The 6,000-nt window shown below is 47.6% G+C and overlaps 1 protein-coding gene across 1 annotated transcript in view; it reads right to left on the reverse strand.

Annotated features, from left to right (window-relative positions):
- Positions 1 to 5,481, reverse strand: part of UGT8 (UDP glycosyltransferase 8) — a 43,099-nt gene extending 37,618 nt beyond the window's left edge. The window contains exon 1 of the mRNA XM_082759630.1: positions 5,142 to 5,481. The gene's annotated coding sequence lies outside the window, so the exon portion shown is untranslated. The remainder of the gene's footprint in view (positions 1 to 5,141) is intronic.
- Positions 5,482 to 6,000: the final 519 nt, after the last annotated feature.

The following is a 6,000-nucleotide window of genomic DNA, read 5'->3' on the forward strand; positions in this document are numbered from 1 at the left end:
TTATGCTGCCAACAATCCTGCATTGATTGGAAGTTTGTGTAAGAGCCTCCAGAGATCCTTCCAGCCAACAGTTCTTTAATTCTGTGCACCTGCTGACTCGGCAGGCACCACAGTTGGTTGAGCCTTTCCTTCCCCCAAGGGAAATTCCTGCAAAGGCATGGCAATCTGCAGCACATGCTCTATCCTGAGTGCAGCCGATGCCAAACTTCACCTGTGAGACCTTCACTGGCAGCAACCTCCCAGTCAAGAATGCACCTCAAGGTACTGCCACTAAGGTCCAAGTGTAAGCCCCAGCACACCCATGTTATACAAAAGTCGTTTTCAGCACTTGCTTACATTATGATAAGATGGAAAAACTGGCTTCCCAAGCAAACGTACAGAATAAACACTTAACTACTTGCATACGGCATCCACGTTCTCCAACAACTATCCCGTAAAAAAAGTTCTGAATCTTGGTAGTCTGAAACAGAGCAAACTACTTCTGCAGTGCAGGAACAGCATGTAAGAGGGGGGGAAACAGAGTAAAGTACTCATTTGAAGGAATATTTCACTATCTAGTTTCCAACCACATGAAACATTAATGTATTTGGCACATCTCCTATGTTTGCCTTGTTATTTCTGGAGTCTTTTTCCCATGTTTCATCTTAGACAACAGTATTTAATCAACTGTGATGGGGGTAGGAGGTACTTCTTTCTTCCATGGAACAAAAGAGATTGAAATGACTAACTATATCTGCAGTCTCAGCGAGTTCAAGGAAAGGTGTAGCCGAGAGGAGAAACGCACAAGCGCATTCAGAAGAGTGCATTCCCTCTCCAGGTGCTGCAAGTTGCAGAGAGCACATCCAGCCACACTGCTGAGCTGTCAGGTGCCGTGGGCTTCGCAGCTCTGCTGCCCATTCCTCCTCAAAAGCAAGCTGTGTAACTCCTCGCTGCTAAATTCTTGTGATGTTCAGAGCACTACCCCGGCCAAAATCCCTGTTCCTAGCCCACATTTCATTCAGACAAATATGCTTCTTTCACAGTGTTAGCTAGGAAGTATCTGACTTTGCTCTGAACTTGAAATCTCTCATTTTAAACATTAAATCGGGGGGGAACACAGAAGTTCTGAAAACAAAGTTAAGTACAAGTAAGTAGCAGTGTGACTCCTGGCCATGCTTTTGTTGAAAATCGTTACGACCCTTTTTTAAACACCCAGACTTCATGAATCAGTGTACTTGGCATTAAATTACAGAACCGTGTTCATGTGACTTATGTGAAAGTCAAATGACTTCCAGGTTGGGAAAAAAAAACACCAAATTCAGCAGATGTGAAGGCACTGATTAAAATGCAGCTACAACCTAGTCCTTGAACCAGGGAGTTAATGTTTGAAGGTTGCTACAGCTATGCAGTCAATTCCCACATGTAACAGAAGTATGAAATGTCAACTTCCAAAAAGACTGCTGTCACTGTACAGGTGAAAACAATTTTTCCAATTGTTTTAAATTGTCTTAAAATAAGGAACTCTACCTTTTACATTCGCATTGCTACCTCCCCTTGAAGAGAGGGCTTTACCCCACCAAGAAAATGTCATCAGTTTTTGTTCTTTTACAATGCACGTTGTTTCAACAGGGCTCATTTCCAACTCAGCTGAGAACCTGAGGCTGGCTATTGAATTCCTGACTTCCCAGTAAAGTCTCCCTTCAGTTGTTGAGCAGGAGGGGAAAACACTCTAAAATCACTCACTTCCCATGAAGCTGAAACACCCATTCACAGAAGGAAAGCACAGCACAGAGCAAAGAGGAAAGCTGTGCTTGTTTCACTATAGGAATAAAGTTATGTGCATGACAACTGTGCTACTTACCAGAAATCGTGGTCAGGAGTCATGTTATTGCAACTCTGACCCATAATATTTAGAAAACAAGCATCTACACTGTCTTTCAACTGCTCTTTAACCCCTAAATCATAACTGTTACATTTACAGGTGTTTGTTTTTTTAACATAAGTTTTGGGGTATTTTTTCTCCATTTAGGATTACTTCCCATATAAAGATTTTTTTTTGAACTGAGCTAGTAGCTATGCCTGTTGTAAAAAGTGTTAAATACTATTTCCAAGAGTCCAATATTCAAGCAAGGATGTTGTGTGTGTCCTTTAGCCCCAGACACAGTTGATTATGTGCATTCTAACGCTAAACAAATGCATTATTTCATAAAAACATAGGTAAGAATGCCAACGTATTTAGGGGTTGAGAACACAGAACACTATGTTAAAACATATAAACATTTTAAAAGCTTCCAAAGGGATTCACTACTTCTCCAGTACACTGGATCCAAGTAAAGAACTGCAATAAAAACCTTCCACATAATTAGAAAAAATAAAGCACATGATTTAGGAGCAATAATTCTATTAAACGATGCTACTATATTTTACTTCCTGGAAAACTGGCAGAAGAGCCCTCTAAAATGCCTATTCATAAACAACACCGTGATCTGTATCAGAATGTCTGTTTTAAGCCCAAGATACTTTCCAAAAAAAAAAACAAAAAAAAAAAACACCAAAACCAAAAAACAGCCACGTATGCTAAAAATTGTTAAAAGAATAAAACTCCAAGCAAGACAGAGTGAATGATTTCAGTTGCTTATCATGTATCAGCATTTGTCAGCCAGTTTTAGTCTCTTCTTAAATATCACTAATATCACTGAAACTGTAATAAAAGCATTTCTGTTAAGTTCGGAGCTGCAGAGAACAGACATTTACTTTAGTAACCATCTCTTCAATATGACCTTACAACAAATGTCTCAATAGATTTTGAAGCTGTACTGTGATTTTTCTAGTAAGTAAGTGATAAGGGACTCGTTCAGGATAAAAATAAACTGATGCAAGTTCTTGGTACTAGTCTAAAGCAAGACGCCCGACAAAAGCAGCGATGTGGAAAGATGCACCTCAAGGAGCCCGAAGTGGAACACACAACGGAAGGTAGGTGTTGGCAATAAAATACTCAGCTGTTCAAGTCAGAAGTAACTCAGTTCACACTCAGGAAGGTCAATTAGAAAATAATAAAGTCAGAAAAGGATTTTTTTTTTTATTACAGTTATTAGTATAATTGCAGAAGGCCCTTGAAGTGGTAGGAGCGTTCCAGCTGAGCACAAGCCTCAACAGGCCTGTGCCATAGAAGGCCATACACAAACTGATGCATGGTGGCATCATTTTGGGGATACAAGGCTTGCCACAGTGCCTTCTTACTCAATGTCTGCGTGTGTAGTAACACGCCACAGGGAGAAGACACAAATTTGATCATTTGTTTTTCTAGTCCTGGGAATAAAACATATTTCCAGAAATCAATCAAGTCAATCTGCATCAAATGGCATTGTAAAGAAAAATTAAGAGAACTTTCTGCCAAAACTAATTTATGTTGTTACAATTCCATAGCACCCCCAGCATTCATTTACTAGCTCAAACACAACTCCTCTAGGTGAATCTATTAAGACATTTACCATTCCAAATGGCTGACCAGGCTTAGCACATAACCTCTCAAGTCTTTCAGATACGATAAATATGGCACCAAAGTCTCACAGACTACGTTCAAGTTCTCTAAACAGGAACTAATTTTCCTAAGCACATTACAGGGGACCAACCCAGAGTTACAGCAGCATCCTTCCTGACCTTAGACCAAGCCCAAATCCAGCGGCGACTCCACTGAACTGCAACAACAGCCCGCAGCCACTGCGCAGAGCTGACCCACTGCCCTCTGCCCTGCAGGTGAGCCCAGCCCCACACACCACCAGGAGGCCAGGACGTCTCCGAGGCTCTCTTCCACTTGCAGGTCTCTCAGTCCACATCCTATTTCAGAACAACCCAACTGAGCTCAGTGTGCATTAATATAAAAACTAAGGGGTATTAATAGAGTACCCTAATGTGATTAGACACGTTACAGTGCACTCAGACTCACCTTAGAGTCCCTATACTTAATAGGCATATGACACAGTGAAATGGATTTCTTGTTTCAAGCGTATGACTTCTCTTGCACGAAGGTCAAGAACAAAATGCAAGCAATGCACGCTCACTCCCCAGTATTTCACAGATAACTCTTTCAACAAAGACAGCTCACAACGCGTGAGAGCCATTTGGAAGAATTTAAGACCCTAGCACGAACTTGTTAGTAGTTCTGGAAAAAAAAAGACATCACTGCAGCACCCAGTCTGGATCAATGGCTGGAGCAAGGGAACAACAACAAGGAAATGTGAAGTAAAGGTTAATTGCATACAGGGTTGTGTCAGTGCTATAAAACTAGCTCAGCTAAAATACGTTAAGTGACCTTGGGTGATAATTGCTTGGAAAACCAGGCAGGCAGTTTCCAATAGGAAGCACAACTCAGGCCATTTTTAGAATAAACACCTAGAAACAACTGATATTATGCGAATTACTTCAAAAACTGAGCGTCCTAGTCATGGCACGAAGAGCAAAAATACTACTTTCAAGGTGTTTGCTTCGGGGGAAAGACCTTTAAGATTATCTTCTACTAAACTTATCCACTGCTGCTCTTCCTAGGCAATCCCAAAGAGCACACAACACAGGTTTTTTTTTTTGTTTGTTTGTTTTTGTTTTATGATTTCCTATTGCTCCACAGCCATACTCCAGTGAGTGCGCAAACAAGCCATAAAAGACAGGACACCGCTTAATACCTGTCCTAACACCGGGACTTTTATTGACCTCCTCCCTTCGCCGCTTAACTCCTTTCCTCCTAAACCCCACAGAGCCGAGGGGGCAGGACGCCACCCAGCACCCCCCGCAGCAGGGCAGCCCATGTCCCTCGCGGTGAGGTCTCCCGACCCCAAACACCTGCGGTGCCCCCCTTTAACCCCCCAAAACTTCTCCCGGGCGCCTCCCCTGCGCTGAGGAAGCCGCCGGCCCCTCCTTAGGGGCGCTCGACGGGCGGCTGGGGCTGCCCCCTCCCCTCCTCACGGCGCCAGCCCGGGCTCGCCTCAGGGGCGCGCAGCCCCTCCTCGCCCCACAACGACGCCCCTCGGTCCCCCACCAAGGGCACGGCGCTGCCCGCTCCCCCTCCCCGGGGGACGCCACAGGGGCGCTGCTCCCTTCCCCTGCGGCCCCTCTCCACCCCGCTCGCCGCCCGGCCGGCACCCCGGGGTGCTGCCCGGCTCCCTCACCGCTCTGTCCTCGGGGCCGCTTCTCCTCGTCGCTGCCTCCGTTAACGCCGCCGCCGCCGCCCCCCGCTCGGGGCTCCGCTGGCCGCCCTTCAGCCCAGGCCCTGCTCCCTGCGGCGCTGCGGCTCCGCTGCACCTGCGGCGGGGCCGGGAGGAGGAGAGGGCACCCCCGCTCCGTCCTCCCTCAACTTCTCATCCCTCCCCTCCGCCTCGCCGCCCCGGCTCTGCCCTCGACCCTCCCGGAGCCAGCGGCGGCCCCTGGGCCAGACGAGCGGAGGCTCCCCCCTGGCCGGCACCGGCGAGCCGCTGTCCGGGTCCCCGGGCGCCCTGCCGCCCCATGCACTGCCCCGGCGCCCCGGACGGCGGGCAGGGGCTCCCGGCGGGGCAGGTGCCCTGGGCACGCCTCTGGCGGGTGGGACCGGGGCCGGGCTCCGCCAATGGGCCCCGCTGCGGCGGGAGGAGGAGGAGGAGGAGGAGGAAGGAGCGGCCCCGGTGGCTCCCCGCAGCCTCCGGGTGCTCCTCGCCTCCTCACGGGGCGGCCGGGTCCCTCCGTGGTGGTTGTGGAAAAACACGAGGCACAGGCGCTGACGAGCCCCTCATTTTTGTCTCCCCGGTTCGTTAGAGCTAATTACGGTTGCTTAATCGATCCTGGCTGCCTCGAGTGATGCACGGTCCCTTGCCCTGCCGAAAATGTGAGGTTCCTACTGCTCCTGAACCCTGCTTGGGGAAAGCTGACTGACCGGGCACAGAGCACTTCTGGTTCCTCTCCTCTGCCATCCTCAAAGAGACCTTACAGCAGGCTGCCAACTATCACCCGGCAAAACTTAAATACAATTGGTAATTCTCCAATAATTATTTTTGT

This window comes from Aythya marila (genome assembly GCF_965140915.1).
Source record: "Aythya marila genome assembly, chromosome: 4".
NCBI classification, from domain to species: Eukaryota; Metazoa; Chordata; class Aves; order Anseriformes; family Anatidae; genus Aythya; species Aythya marila.